The 16474-nt window shown below is 39.8% G+C and overlaps 1 long non-coding RNA gene across 1 annotated transcript in view; it reads right to left on the bottom strand.

The window, feature by feature from the left end:
* Positions 1 to 13582, bottom strand: part of LOC113481608 — a 43386-nt gene extending 29804 nt beyond the window's left edge. Inside the window, exon 1 of the long non-coding RNA XR_003398711.1 lies at positions 13515 to 13582. This is a non-coding gene — a long non-coding RNA (uncharacterized LOC113481608). The remainder of the gene's footprint in view (positions 1 to 13514) is intronic.
* Between the last annotated feature and the right edge of the window lie 2892 nt (positions 13583 to 16474).

Below are 16474 nucleotides of genomic sequence, written 5' to 3'. Positions count from 1 at the left end.
CTGTTTTCACCATTTTCTCAGTTCTACTTCGTATGAGAAAGCATACAAAAGACAGAGAAATTATTGTATTACTGTAAAAGCACACAAACTTGCAAAGCAGATGTTCTCAGCAGATATAAGGAGGACTGATTAGATACTGAATAAAACTATGCAATCAGCATTTAAAAAAAGGCACTCAAAGATAAATCAAGAAATACGGGACTCAAAAAGTAGTTTGGAAACACTAAGTCTCATTTTGTTACACAGTAAAAGGGACTCGATACTCTCCACTACACGTTATACACAACACCATTTGAGTTACTTTCTTCCAAGAATCTTAGTATGCAACATTAGGGAATTTATAAATCATTCAGAACAGATATAAACAGTTAACAGGAAATGTAAAATGAAGTACTTCAAACAGAATCTACCTCCAAAACCAACAAGATATTTATAGCAGAAAATTTAGAAGAGACTGGAAAGATCTTAAATCTTCTGAGGTTTTAAATACTTACTTCCTGAAGCCAAAATCACATCAGTTGAATATATCCAGGAAAAGTTTAAAAAGCTTGCATTAAGGAGCTTAACTAGCTGAGAACATGATGTAGCATTTCCTTTAGACTGTCCAGACATAAGCATTTACTCATTCAACAGAAGCACATAGTGTGATACTGGAGTGTAGCTTTTTAAGTAGGGATGCCAAGGATGGGGGAGGGAGGGGAAAGCCCTTCCTCAAAGGTTTTAGTTCAGCCCACTTATTAAAATACAGAGTGGAAACAGCTGTTGTAGAAAGGAAGAGGATGTCCAGGCAGTTTCTGATTAAGTTTTTTAGGTGTAAAATGGTTTTGTTCTGGAATCTCAGTAAGAAAACCACTTTTTCTTCTGAATTTCATTCTTCTTCTGCATTGCTCTTACAGAACTGTCTCTAACTCAGATCAGAAATAAGTATGACATAGTGGATAGCTAGCTCTCCATTTTCAAAATCATTACATCTCACTAAAGGAAAACAGATCCCTCAGAAATCATCTTTCCTCCCTGCAAGGACTAGTACGAGTATGTGTGTGCTTTATAACACTTAAATCTTTGTGTAACGTAGTACTCAATTCATCTCAAATGACTGCCCACCAAGAAGTCCCAAGAAAACAACAAATATTATCTCACAAGTAGCAACATTTAGAATTGATAGCATGCCTCTTACAGATTGTCACCTCAAAAGTTAGAACTAGATAAGGAACAGAAGTAAGAACAATGAAAGCTCTTCAACTGTTTCTTGATATGGCGACACTGAATAAACAAGGATTCTTCAGTCTGAGAAAATGTTGGCAAAGGGGAGATGAGAGAGCTCTATTAAATGGTGAAAGGGACCAAACCCACTAATCTGGGAACTCATTCCTTCTGGTAACAGAAGAACTCAGGTGCACTGAAAGAAATCTTTAGGCAGAAGTTTTAAAACAAACAAAAGGATAACTTTTTAACATCATACACAATTGGATTGCAGAGCTCATTGCCACAGGATCTTATAGAGGTTCATGGTGTGATCAAGCTCAAAAAATGAAATTCAAAAAAATGAAAGAACAATCCTAAACTAAAACCCCTACCTTGGGAAGTTATTAACCACAACTACTGGAAGGTAAAGTAGCAGTTTGCATTTGCCCTCTACCCTTCCCCTAGACCTGTGACACTGACCATTGCCGGAGCAGCAGAACTTCATTAGAAGGATCTTTGAGCCACATCTGTGTTCATTCTTACACTGCCATTTATCTAATTTTCACAACAGCCCTTAATGAGAAATTATCTGTATTATTAGGTCCATTTCACAGATGGGGAATTAACTATGTACTTTAAGGCCCAAAGCAGCACAGGTCTTTGGAAATTTTGACTAGTAACCACAATTCAACAGCTAAGTGCTACCCTTAAAAGTCATCCTGAAGTGACTTTGTATATGCCAAGGGCAGCACCTGAGGTGGTCTGACTTTCAAATCCCTGCACTTGTGATGGTTTGCTGTTCATTCCAGTATAACTACTTTCATGTGCAATGTTATTCACCAAGAGTTTTTCCATAATGATTTCAGCAGCTATTATTCCTGTTTTCTTTTCTCCCTCCCTTTGCCTACAGTTACAAAAATGAATGCATTCTGATAGTGAAATCCTATTGTAGCAAAGCTATTTCAAATACACACATGCTTTTTATATATTGTTAAATAGCATTTTTCAGTGTAAGGCAAGCAGACTATCACTGGATAATGAGTATTCTCATAGCAGCAACTAGCAAATAGTTTGTGCAATCAAGGGTTTTTTAATAGAAGACATACGTTAAAAATACACTTGTATTGGCCAAGCATTTATTGCGTGGTAAAAGGCATAACTGCCCATTGGCCCTGCTGGTTCAACAGCTGGTCTTAATTAATATTGAGAAACAAGATACTTTTATGCAAAATAAGCGAATTGACTTAAGATCCTTTTCAGATCAGGTCTGAGAGAAGGAGCCACAAACTCTGCTTCCCTTCTCTGGTCCTAATTTTAAACAGGGGCTTCATAGCTGTTTGTACTTTCCTTGTGTGTTTAATGTTTCCCGGAGGCCTGCAAAGGAATGCCAAATATTTTAGTTCAGGGCCTCTATATAGTTGTAATAGGAAATAGATGTCGCCCTTAAAGAGATGGTTAGTATAGAAACAGAGATTATCTGAATGACAGCAGAGTCTTAACTGTTTATTTCAAAGGGAAGGAAAGGACATATAAATATTTACTGCTTTCCATCCACAGCATAGAATAGAGATGATGCCTATTTTTGCTTACTACTTGTCTAAGTAATCCAGGTTAAGGTCTGGCACTGTTCTCTTTGTCAAAAATTTTTCTTCATGTTAAAAAGAAAGTTCTGATGCCATCTTTGCCAGACAGTTTCTTTAAGCTGCAGAAGAGTCTCACGAAGAGAAACCTGGTTTCTAAATTCTGCGCTAGTCAAGGCTTTATGCTTGTACAAGATGTGCAGTCACTAGAAACTAGCAAATCACAGACTTTTTGGTCTACCTGAGAAAATATATGTTTCCTGTGCAAATCTTCACACCTACACTGAAATAGCCTTTTGGAAAAAATCGGAGTGTTTCAGCACTAACAAGTTGAAAAATGGTGAAGACACAAATGTAAACAAGGCTTTGCCTCTTACTCCTATCCCCCCTCTCACTTCACCCAACCTGAAGAGTACATGCCATCTCCTCCCCACCAGGGCAGGGGATGATAGAACAAGAACAGATGTTCTCTTTCCTCCTACACAGGCCCAAATCAATAATCTTTAGGTCCTGATCTTTGATCTATTCATGGCAGCAAACTGTGATCCCGACTCTCCTTCACCACTGTTTCCTGACAGGTCCATCCTTTATCTCTTTCACTTTTACAATGTACCCACTGCTAAAGAACCATCAGAATTAAAAATAATTTTGAAATAACTTGCCTTTCCTAGATGCAGTCTTACCTTCCCTTCTTCAAGACTTGACTAAAACTGATGAGATGCCTCTTCCCCAACCTTTCTTTCGCTCTTATAAGTTGCATAGTAACTCAAGAGGAATCAAGAGGGCCTTGGAGGAAATCTCATTATCTTCAGTTTCAACTATACCTCTTATGTCAGAAGACATTAAGGAAATTACTGATGGAGTAACTCATGTAGGTGCAACACGGTGGAATACTGGTTATCAAAACAACAGATAACGTGCAATCAGATATTCTGCTCAGTAGATGAATGAGAGAACAATACACTGATGGGACATGTTCTGGGATGCTTCCATGTCCACAGGCATTCCTCTGTATAGCAACTCCATCAAAATAACCATACTTGTGACAATTCAATATCTAGATAGGAAGACTCTTAGGTGTTAGAGGTAGACAGCCTTCAATAACTGACATTTTCCTCTAAACAAGTGCATTATCACAAAACCTTCAAACACAAGTGTTTTTACAGATCACGAAAGTCATTATAGTGTTTGAAGGTGGAACTGGATAGCCTTCAGTATGCCCAGTTGATGAATTACACCTGCGTTATAAGCTGAAACAGCATAAAAATATATTGCAGCCACTGCAATCCAACAAGAATTTCTGTGCAGGGTTTTCACCTTGTCTCATTAAAAAAAATATTTTTTTTAAAGTAATAAATCAAGTTTGGGATATCTCCTAATCCTTACCCTCTTCCACTGGATGGAGCAAAGAGATGAAAAAGAAAGGAGAGCAAAGGTTACGGATGGAGAAACATTAAGGATGGGAGAACAATTTTTCAAGGAAAGGAAGGGATTTCAAAGCTGAAAAGGGAAAAACTTCGTACTGTTCTGAGACATAATGCAGTCAATCCTGCCATTAAAACGTAAGATCTTTTGCCACATTTTGTTTTACAGTTTTGATCAGCAATTGTTTCTATCTAGAAACATTCATAATTATTTCAAATTCAATATTGAGAGGGAGAGGGCAGTTGCAATATAAATAGACTGGGTGGCCAAATGTATCAAAACAAGGACCCTTCAGCTTTTGGTTCTGGAATGGCATGTACTGTATTACTAGTGATGCTATGACCTTTGGAAAATTTGCAGTGTTTTTAGTGACAGAAAGATTATAAACTTCGGCTTCAGACCATTGTTTTTATGATATAATCAGGGGGTTCATGGGATTTTTCTCAAATTCTGCCACATTTGACTTTTTCAGACGACTTCTACAGTCTACCTTGAAAACCAGCTCTGTGTTTTCACAGAGGCAAGACCACTGAAAACCTTCCAGTGGACAACATCTATCCTGACTGGTGTCTTAACACAAAACCCTGAAAGTTAACAAAGGGCTACTGTTTCTTAACTAGCATCTGCAAGCAAATCAGTGGGCCCTCTGGATAAGATCTCAATTCCAACTTTCAGCCTAACATGCACTAATAAATTCCTCAGCAGTGCTATCTTTTAAAAAAATAAGCACTTTCTCAACAAACACCAGCAAGTTGCCCATGCCCATTTTGACTGAGGTCACCATAAACTGATATGCTTATGTTGAAGTCCCATGGGGTATTTTAATACCCATCCTGAGCACAGAAGGCTCAGATTTCTCAGGATCTATTAAAAAAAGTGCACATGCTTTATGGAACCAAACTGAGATTGACCTAACTCCGAAATCTGGCAGGCTGAGACAATGTGATTAAGCATCAGAGATGCTAAGCAGAACCTCAACATTCTCAATCTGTTCTTTGGATCTTGAAGACTCTCCCTTACAGCTAACTTCCTCACCCACCCAGAGAGCACTCTGGAAATGGCTCTTCTCACCGGGGAAGCAAAGCTTTCTTTTAATTTGGTTCATGGAAAGTTTTGTTGGTTTTCTTTCTCCAGTCTGCTTAGGCTGGAAAGAAATATTAGTCCCAACCAAAACCCAGTATAACTGTGCCCATCTGTGGACAGTTCTTTTCAACTTGCAAGGAAACAATCCCACAACTGCAACTTCTTGTGGCTCATTATGGGAATGGTGATGTAGCACAACCACAGAAAGAGTTGTACCAGAATGCTTTGAAAATAGTTATTGTAGAGCACTTTGAGATGCTTTCATCCAAAAAAAAGGTTTTATGAAAACAGGGATTAGATCAACTCTAGGGCTATTGTGGTCTCTAAGTACAAGAAGAACTTCCCATAAATTCAAAGGGTAATAGAGACAATTGGATACATAGGATGAATTTTATTCCAACTTGTCTTTAACGATACAACATGGGATATAGAAACTGAGCTGTGAAGCATAAACAGTACAACCCCAAGGCATAATAAATGAATTTATTTCTGATCCAAAGTCTGCTATCAGTAATGTGAATCCTGTTACTGTTTTCAGTGGGCTTTGCCTGAGTGTCCCTTGAGCACATGAAAAGGATATGAACTCAGACAACTAGAAAAGCACATGGACAGTGTAATTTCAGCAATGTAGGGGAAAAAAATTTCCTTTCCAGAAAAAAAGGATCTGGGAAATAGCACAGATTCAGGTAAACCAGTATTTGGGAAGAAGTATGATGTCTGTACTTCCAGAGCAGTGCACCTAGCACTTTTGAAGACCTAGGACCAAACATCTGAATTTACTCAAGTTCCGTGCTCAAAGTCACCTAAAGAACCTGTGACACAGTAAGAAGCAGAGTCTGGAAGCCCTAACTGAGCACCTTCCCTCTTTGGCTGCTTAATGTTCTCCAGACAACTCATTTCCCTCTTGATTACACAGTGATATCTTCCCCCTCCAGGAAGGACACACCATTTCTGATAAATCATTCTGTATGTTTACCACCTACACTGCTTTCAGCAAAAGTTCAAATCACCCTGTTCCTTTCCCTGAGCTGGGTCTAGGGTAAAGGCAGGTTACTATCCACAAACACTCTAAATTGTCACTTTCAGTCTAGACTAGAGAGTATCTCAGCCACAAAGTTGCAGTCTGGGTCCTCCCTCCACCTTTTTCTTGGATTTGGCTGAAGCCTTATCACTAGCTCTGCATCCTCTTCTCTTGTTTCCCACTGCAGCTCTGGTGGTCCCCTGCATGCAGCACAGCTGCTTCTCCTTCCCTGTTGCTGACGCTTATTTCTAAAATGCCTCCTTAGAGCAGATGTTTTCCATGTGTTTGACCCTTTATTTGCTTCCCCACCCCAACTTGTTCTAATGCAAGTAACAATTGCAAGTAACTCCTTGATCTGTGCAAGCATCCCATAAACAGCCTGCCCAGCTTAGTTCTGTGTCAGGCAGAAAGCAGCAGTCTCTGCCTTTTTCCCCATGATAATACATGGGGAGGAGAAAAAAAGAAGGTTTAACCTTGGCACAGGCTTTTGTTCCCATTTCACCTTCAGACTATCAGCTTTGGCTTCGGTATTTTTTGGCTTTCCTCCAGGGATGAAATTTTATTTCTTGGAAATATTTTGTTATGCAGGATTAATACCTGCATCATTTGCCACTTCCCCTTTTACTTCATCCCCCTGTTTTCTAGCTGCACTAAAATCTTACAGATACAAATCTTGAGTTTATAGATACTTCACAGGTCCCATCCCCCTTCTCTGTGACATTTCCCTCTCTCCAGCTGTTTTTCCTTGGCACCAGTGACGGCAGTGGCAGTAGACTTCTATACAAATGACCTTTGCTCTGCTTCATGTTTCCAAAATTGGTTTCAGTGTCAGGCCAATTCAAGACAATCTCACAAGCTTATGTTAACCATAGATCAAACCTAAAAGAACACACTCCAGCTGGACTGGTACTTTAGCAACAGTTTTAGCGTGCTACAACTTCCGCTCACTTTTATGTGGAGATAGGTTTTGTGGGGAGAGGGATGAGTGCAGCGCTTCCATACACTCTGATGCAATATTATGTTTCTCTGAGCAGGCCTACTCACTTTAGTCCAAGTCCTGAACACTGTCATCAGTCTACAAAAGGAGCACATAACGCTACGCTGCTACGCTCTGTAGGCTGGTCGACCAGCCCTGCCTCAAGGACTGGGTGACTATCAGATCATGAAGTGCTAACAGCTGCCAATAGATCAGATCAGCAGAAGAACCCAAGCACCCAGAAACCTGGAACTAGTCATGAAGATTTTGTCCAAACCAGGGTCAAAGCCCTCTGAATGGAGGCTTACACAGAGACAGTCCACAAAGTACTTGTCAACAGGGATTTCATTCTTTAAAGTCCCGAATCTGGTCTCAGTTTCAAGCAGAGAGTACCTAGTAGCTGTGCTATGTCCTGCAGCCATAGCATTTGTCACACTGCAGAACTGCTCACAGACAGACTTGAGCTGGCAGAGCAGTCAGGCAGGACGGACAGCATGACCTGCCCCCTCACTTCATTGGCAACTGTGTCAGACAAAAAAAGCGGGTGACAGGATGTTCCTTTTCTGACAGCATTACTCTTGAATTTGCTGTCTCTGTGCAAGTAGCTCTCCAGCATTTGATTTCCCACATTCCACAAGTGCTCCAATAAAAATTTCTGCATTCAGCCAAATGTTTAGTAACTCCTCCGATAGCTGTATACTAAAAATGACTGTGGGTGTGAGGGAAAGCAAAGAGAAGTCTAATGGTCTGAGAACATTAAGTGCAGTACTGGGCAAAGAAAAATTTTGTTTTCCAAATGCCACATGCAAATTTGTTGCAGGGAAAAAAATGGGCATGTAGGCACTGAAAAGCCTGAGGCAAAGGCCTTAATTTCATTTCCAACCTTACCCAGAGCCTCTCTCCAGGACCTGAGCTGAGTCACTTCATCTTATAAACAGGCAAAAGTTTACATTAATGCTACATATATCAAGGTTGTATACTCAGTCTTTCACAATACTTGCAGTTTGCTCAGATCTCAGATGAAATCTCAAAGCACCACAGTACAAAATTGGCAGAAACCTACATAATTTTGTAGCACTGCCATGAAATTATTTTTACAAACTACTAAGAACTTGCACTTGTTAGTTTTAATATGCAAAAAGCTTCCCAGCAGTATGGGCAAGATTGAATGCATTTGAATGATGAATCTGTCTGTGTCGAAATTCCTCCAGAGCCCAGTACTGCCAACAGACAGCAAGAAGAAAAAGTAGCAACTGATGCCACTTCTTTCTCAACACCAACTATCTCATGTTTCATGTACTCTTTCTCTTTGACAGTTTTTGTTTTCCAGACCAGAGAGGACCTTTTAAATTTTTATTTTATGGCTATCTTGTGTCCTAGACAGCTTTGCTCAGAGCCAGCCCCAGATATCATCAGCACTATTTCTCTCTTCCTACATAGTCCACTAGACTTATAGATTTACTGAGATTCCATTTGGCTGGAAGCTCATTATGCAGTGTTTCCTATAGCTTCTGTATAGGACACATTCCAGGCAACAGATAAAAACATCTGTAGCACTCTTGATATTGCTGCAAAAAAAGAAAAGGAAAAACTGTGAGAAGCCTCAAGAATTCAGCATTAAGCTACAGAAAAGAAATTAAGTTCTGGAAGCACCAAAGCAATAAAATAAGCTTCCCAGGTGGAACACAGAAGAAAACCAAAAGTAGTGTAGAGCTCTGAAAACCAGCAGGTAATGAAGGAATACTTGCATTTTGATGAGGGTAGACCAAATAAATACTTACTGCTTTTCAAGACAGAAACTTTCACAGACTTTATTCCATTCTGCTGGTACACAGAGAATGTTGGTAAAAAGCCACTCAAGTGTCCCATCCTCAAAATCGGCAAGATGCTTTCAATCAGGTCTGGATACTGAAGACTTTGCTTGAATGTGAAGAAGCGGCAAGAGAGAATTCTCCTATCCATTCCTGGCCGTTTTGTTTTCAAGCTTACCTCATAGCTAACAACTTCTTTTCCATTATTAACTACCTCCTCAACTTGTTATATTGCTTCAAATCCTGTTTTCACTCTTTTTACTTTCTGATTTTCACCTTCTGATTTGTTAGTTCCTAGACCAGCAAATCCCCTTCTCCAGTCACCATCTTCTCAGAAATCACCTTTCCTTCAAACATTTCTCACCCTTCCTCCTATAAGCAGCTGTGCTGTATGTCATCATCTAAGTATGATTTAGACTGGAGACTCTACAGTGCAAAAAATGGGTCTTATTTATGTTTGTGAATCCTCATGTAACTTTATGCTACTGTATAAATGTTTAATAGGTAATAATGCATTTACTGGAACAAGCTGTGTACTAACACTTGGAGTGAAACTGTTTGGATACAATCCTTGCTGACTGTCAGAAGCTTCTGGAATCAAAAAAATGCAGTTGTTTTGTGACACTGCAGTTTCAGTTGAAGTGGTCTAGCGAAACATCGTAGCACTGAAAATAGCCTTATCTACTCTTTCCAAGTTTGAATCAGGATAGAATTTGGGAGTTCAGCACTATGGACGTGGGGCTGTGCTCAGCCACTTACTGCCTTTATGTTACCCACCTCCAGAACCCCATGTTAACAAAATTTTAAACAAATATTTCAAACCTCAGCTTTCTCTTTAGTGTTGGCTGAAAAGTTTAGAACGGTCCTGTCCATTATTCACATCACTCTTGGCATGATTTTTCTCTGGGTTTGAGTGTATCATGTCCTGTATAGAATTATATTATGTTATAGAATTATATTATTATAACCCCAGCGGCAGATGAGATGCATAGTTTTTATTTCAGAGACCAAATAGGAGCTGAGTGATTTATCTCTGACACCATGGGAGCAGCGAATGCTCAAGCAAACAGGGAATATATGATGTCTCGGCCTCAGGGCCAATGAATAAAATATGGTGATGCTAATGAAGAAAATCCAACAGGGCAGCAAGAGTGTCAGGCCTTCACACCATCTAGACTCAAGTTTATGCTCATGGAGACAAACCACATCACAAGTTTTGACAACCTGTACAAACAGAATTCTTTGGGGTTTGTTCTCTCTATATCAGGTTGCTCCTAGTGGTGAAGCTGGCGATGACAAGTCTTATCCCATAATCTCAACAATTTGTGCACTGTTGACATGAAATCCAGGGATATAAAGAGTCACTGTTGTGGCATGTTTGTCGGGGCTTGAAACAAGGACTTCTGGATGGCACCCATCCAGCCACCTACCTCCAACACTGCATCCTAGGTCAGGATCCCTTTCCTACTAATTTTAATACAGTTTCACTAACAGCAGTCAATATTTTATCCTTGAAAGAGATTTGACTAAGTGATGAGTTGAGAAGTTTTTCACAATTGTTGCTGTGCATTAGGAAAAAAAAAAGGAGCTACATCTGATGGAAGCAAATCTAAAATTAGCAAAAGACAACTCTATTCGGAAAAATTTCTGTAAGAGTGAAATCTGTTGGACTTTATCCAATTTCTTCAGTGACATAAAAAATACTTCACCACTTCAGTCATTTAAAAGTAGATTGGACCAAGCAGTACAAAAATACATTGCAGGGATAACAGCTGTATCAGCGCAGCAGTAAACAGATGAGATACTAACTCTTTTCTCTCACTTTCAGGATCATGCATGACAAGATTTCAGTATTAGTCAAAATATATTTACCTGCAACCAACACAATTTTCAGAGTTCAGATTTGCTATAAATTAATATCTCTCTGGGAGGAAAGGTGTGCAGCATTTATCAAGTGAGAAGTATTACAGTTCTGAAGGGAGGGAGCAGGGAGGGGAAGGCTACTTAGTGCAAATGAGTTAGGGACAAAGATTTTCAGAAAGATCAGAACAGAAATACATTAGAAAATCTGACCCCTTATGACTGGAAACTGAACCCTTTACAGAAATTCCCACTCAGTTGTAAGTGTTCAGGTCTTGAGGAATAAAACCCCATCAAAACTTGGCCACAGCTCTCTACCTATTGTAGCTGGTGTCAGAAACACCTCCCCTGAAGATATAGTAATTTTCATGAACTTTTCAGCTCATCAAATATCAGAGCTCACATGTGAGAGGATTTTAACATGAAAGCTATGTTCCACAAGGCCAAAATACTTAGCAGAATCAAACTAAAATGGAGACAGGACCTTTAAACAGGCACACACTTTCTACCCGATCAGAGACCAGAAGAAAAAAAATCCCAAAACCTCCAAAAAAACTTGTTTAAGCAGAAGAATGTAAACCTCTTGGTGAAGTCCTCATTGTTTGAGCAACATTATTTCCAGATTAAAACAACTGTTGTATCACTAGCTGGACAAGAGGCTTCGTGCTTAACACAAATTAATTTGAAGTTAAGATGGAGATTTGTTCATTGATTTATTTTGCCTCCAAAGACCACAGTTTCAAGTACCCAAACAAATAATCAAAAGAATAGGTAACTGAGCAACTAATCTTATATGACCAATTTAGAGCTCACAACTTGTACGAATTGCAGACCTGTTGCTGAGAGGAATCCAGACCTAACTCACAAAAATATATTTTTGTAGAAACCATAAAACTTCTTTCATAGCCATTTTGCTTTGTCTCTAGTTCCTTTCAAATGTAACAAGCTCTGACTCAGAAATAATTAGAATAATTTGCATTCATTCTAGCACTGAACAGATTTATGATACCTTGTTACTCACAGAAGAGTCACATCTTCAAAAGGTTTCAAGGATGAACTGCTAGGCCTCAGGAACTAAAAAGCCCTTTAAGATTGGGGTCAAGCTAAGCATTTAGATTCAAAAATAACAAATAACTGCATTTGGAGACAAAGGCCTATTGTATACCATTCTTCCAGGAAAACCCATGGGTGTCTGAGAATTACTTGGGAAAACTGCATAAATTAATTGTGAATCATTCTCAGTTCTTTCTTCCACACGGAAAAGAGTGGTCTATGGAAGAAGGAAAACACTGGTGAGCTCGCACAGGGTCAAGAAATACCTGACTTTCTGAATGCAGAACTAGGCAATATTCATGGTTCTTAGGACACTGAAAGACAGAATGAGCACCTTCCCTGCCCATGGCTCATTGAGAACCAGGTGTATCATCAGCTCCAGCTACAAGGGGGTGGGGGTACATTTAGAAGTTATGTCAGGGTATACAAATTGCAGCAGTCAAAGCTTATGTGGTGTGATAGTTCAAAGGAACCACTTCCCACCCTCTGCTCAAAAGGAAGAAAAAACAAATAAAAAAAGCAAAAAAGGAGTCTCACTGTTCCTCATTATATGTTGCTTTCTCTGCTACCAGGCAGACACCATCAAGCTGACATGTAGGGTTCATTAGAAAACACAGAATTTTACTCAGGAATTTTGCAGCATCCTATAAAATTCTATAGAAATTAATCACTAGCTTACATAGTTCTTGGCATTAGTTCAGAAAAGACATAGAAATATCATGCTGTATTACGGGCTTTTACAGTAACATTTATAGAAAAACACTATTCTTTACTCTGCAATAATATGTTAACAATTATCACCACAAAAGCTATTTCAGTTCTTCCAAGTTATACAACAAACTAGACAGCAGAGACAGCTCTGAACCTCTGAACATCAGGTTCTTATTTACTATGTTATCCTATTTCTAGATCAAAATTTTACACATCTGCTGAAAGCACTTTCTCCACATCAGGCAATTCTCCTCGTAAAACTGTGTCAGGTACCAAGCTGCTGAGGAGAAGCAGTACAACCTTGATTCTGTGCTTAATTAGAAAGCAAGACCTTTTCACAGGTGGCTATGAAGACTCACAGACTTGGCAAGGGAAGGACACAGTGCTTCCATCGTGCTATGTTATTTGCCCAGGAGTGATAAATGAGTTAGGGTATAACCTTGGGGAATCATATTAACAGACACTGACCATGATTTTGAAGTCAGTGTAGACCTGCTATTAAATAGCTCTGTGCATGTTCTGGAGCCTCTGAAACCAAGTGTTTATCCACTACCAGGCAGCCCAATCTTGAAGATCACTTGCAACAGTCAGTACAAGCAGGATGGCCACTGTTGTACGCATTAACCTGAATTCTCAAGCTTAGTTTTGATTCAGTGCAACTTTCTGGGGAACATCTTTGTATTGTGTTTAAAATATTGCATTAAAAAATAAAGGAAGTAGTTGTCTTCTGCCAATAGCTTTGAAACTCACTTTTCTGAAAGTTTCCATACTGCATCCAAGATGAATACAAGGGAGAATAAAGTACATACCTTTGGCAGAGCTTGGAGAAAGAGAAGCCACAGCTCTACAGGTATGTTCTGGCCTCCTCCTGGAAACGAAAAAAAGCAGTAAGTGTTACAGAACACAATAATCTAAATGTAGCTGTTAGAAAAATAAACTATAAAATGTTCTCTCACTCTAAACTAAAAGAAACCACTATCCAGGGGTCTGCTAGAAAACTTGCAAGTATTTGTAGCCCATCTATTTCAACTAGTACTGTTACCTTTTAAAGCTAAGAGTCGTAATTTGTCCATGTATCAGCTTTTATGAAGCAAGAGCCTCCATGCCTATATGAAACCCAAGGCAACATCATCTGTGTTTATTATCCTGAAAAGAGAAACAGTGCCAAACTTCCTGCGACACCCACTTTAGCTGCTGAAATCCAGAGAACTAAATGTGCTGCTGCTAGCATTTGGAGACAGGAATATGTTTTGATCTAATACATCATAAACAGGCTCACTTGGTGACAAGAACGAACCAGATTCCATAGCACATTAAAACAGAGCCAAATATGAAAACACTATATGCAATTCATACCATACAGAGTAACTTCCACTCATCATCTTTGAAATGATTCAAGAGTGTTCTAAGCATTCTAAAAATATCATGGAAGTTGGTAAATAGTTAAATTCTCCTAGCTTGTAACATAAATGTCTGCTTGATTGATGTATACAAATGTTCTAACACTACTCTTACTATGTTGTTAATACAAAGTTGCATGTAAGTCAGGACTAGGACAAAAGTTCTCATGTACACAGAAGTCTGCTTTACAACTAACTTCGGCCATCACTACTTAGTCAGGTGTCTTTCTACTTACCAAGGACACAGTCTGTGGATACCTGTAGTTATACAATGGGTGTGCCACAGAGCCAGTTCCCTCCTGTGGACATTACGCTGTGGCTTCTTCACCTTTGCAGCCTCTCAGGGAAGTCCCTCCTGACTGAAGAGGCTGGCCTTTGCCGTTCTCTTACTACAGGTGTTCTTAAGAATCAATTAGGAGCAGAGCTGCCCAGAAAGACAGATCTGCAGGAGCTATTAAGAATATTTCAATGAGATCTAAGCCCTCTAGAAGATCTGGTTTCAGGATCCCTGGCTCAAGGTTAAATCTAGGTTTTTCTCACCTCATTAAGGCTATATAGGAGGAACTCACCTGCCAATCTTCTCATCTGCAATAGGTACTTCTCTACATGTTTTCAAGAGCAGGTGATAGCAGCTGGGAAATTCATTCTTGGCGGCTACCACCAAGTACAAATGATTAGAAATACCAGCAAGCAGCAGAATTCAACTCATACTCTCCAAGTCCAATGTGAACAATACAAGCAGGGTCCATGCTCCAAATTATCTTTCATCCTGTGCTACAGAGCCTCAGGACAGATAGAGCTCACAGTTTTGCATCGCCATTGTGTTTGGATCCTGAAAAGGGAACACTTACACATTTTGTATGCTCCCAGTGAAAAGCTGTCTGTTCTCAATACAGAAGATGGTGCTTTTCAAAACTGAAAAGTTCCTCCCTGCTTCTTTGTTTGCTTCCCAAATGGTAGATCAGTAGGTACCTCTGGATGGGGCAAAAATACCAGCTTCTCCCCAGTGGGAAGGGCACTATAGGATGAAAAGTATTCATTCAGATGGATATATCAAGTCCAGACTTCCCTTTCTCATTCTGGAAGTTTCATGTGTGAGTCAAGACAGCTGACATCCTGAAGCAGGAGGGAAAAAACCCAACATCTCTCCAACACACCTTCTATCAGCAGGAAGGGTTCCTGCCTACACTGTCAGGCAACTCCTCACACCAAGCATTAGTCCATCATCCTGTGCAGTGGAAGCCCTTCTGGGGGGCTGCTCTACACTAGATGCACAGCACACCACAGCTTTTCTATCTTATTGTTCCCTCCTCAGTCACAAGTTTTATGCATGTGTTGATACTTTCTTGTGGGTACTTCAGTCAGTGAGGAATTTCTTGCTCCCCACAATGTTGCTCTGGGGACTAAGTAAAATTTCCATCAACCTTCCTACCTTTCTCCCTCTCAGAAATCAACCTGCCTCACCAGCTACTTGAACCCAGAAGGAAGGACTTGGGCTCTAGGAACACCTAATCCCTCTTTACCCCATCTCCTCAGGTTCTGAGCCTCATTTCCTCAAAAGTCAACAGATCAAGCCTACCACACTGGACAGTGCAACCCATAAACATGCCATAACACTGCTGGGTAAACCAGTCAGGCATCATGTGGTACCACTGATACCCTAAAGCCTCTTTCAACAGTAGAAACATTTTGCTTGCACACCTAGCACAGCTGTCTGTCTTCCTGTGGCATTCAGCTCAATTTCTCATTTACTGTCTGAAAAGCAGGAAGAATAACACTATTCTACCCATTTTGGGTGCTATGATGTGCTGACATCCCTATAGAGGAATTCTAATAAAGAAAAAAAGGAGAGGCACACTAGCAATGGCACAGCTCTATCTTACCTTTCTATCCTATACTTACTCTGGATCAATCCCCTATCTGCCTACCTCATGCTCTAATGCCAGTGCCATTATGGAAAACACAGAGGTTAGTATTTTTTTCCCACTGTATTAATTTATGAGGGGCAAATGCTGTCTACAGGTTGTCTGCAATGTGTCAAACTTGGATTGTTCACCTGCACAAAGTTTTTGACCCAAATTGTGTCCTACCCTTAGACACACTGCACAAATAAATGCCTCTGAAAACAGAAACAAAACAAGTCAGACCTCTTAAAAAAAACAATCACCACCACCACCACCACCACCAAAACAACCACCACCACCAAAACAACCACCACCACAACAACAGTCCTGGATATTTTTGGCTAGAATGTAGAGTCAAAGGCTGAGAACAGTAAGTGAGATACATATACCCTGATTCCAGCAACATTGCTCAAGGAAAATCGTGGACTTTCCATACACCATAAGATGGCAAAATGCCTAAGTATA

The sequence above is a fragment of the Athene cunicularia genome (genome assembly GCF_003259725.1).
Source record: "Athene cunicularia isolate RWA chromosome 6 unlocalized genomic scaffold, athCun1 chr6_part1, whole genome shotgun sequence".
NCBI lineage: Eukaryota > Metazoa > Chordata > Aves > Strigiformes > Strigidae > Athene > Athene cunicularia.
The sequence above is the reverse complement of the archived record's forward strand: the minus strand, read 5'-3'. Positions and strand labels throughout refer to the sequence as shown.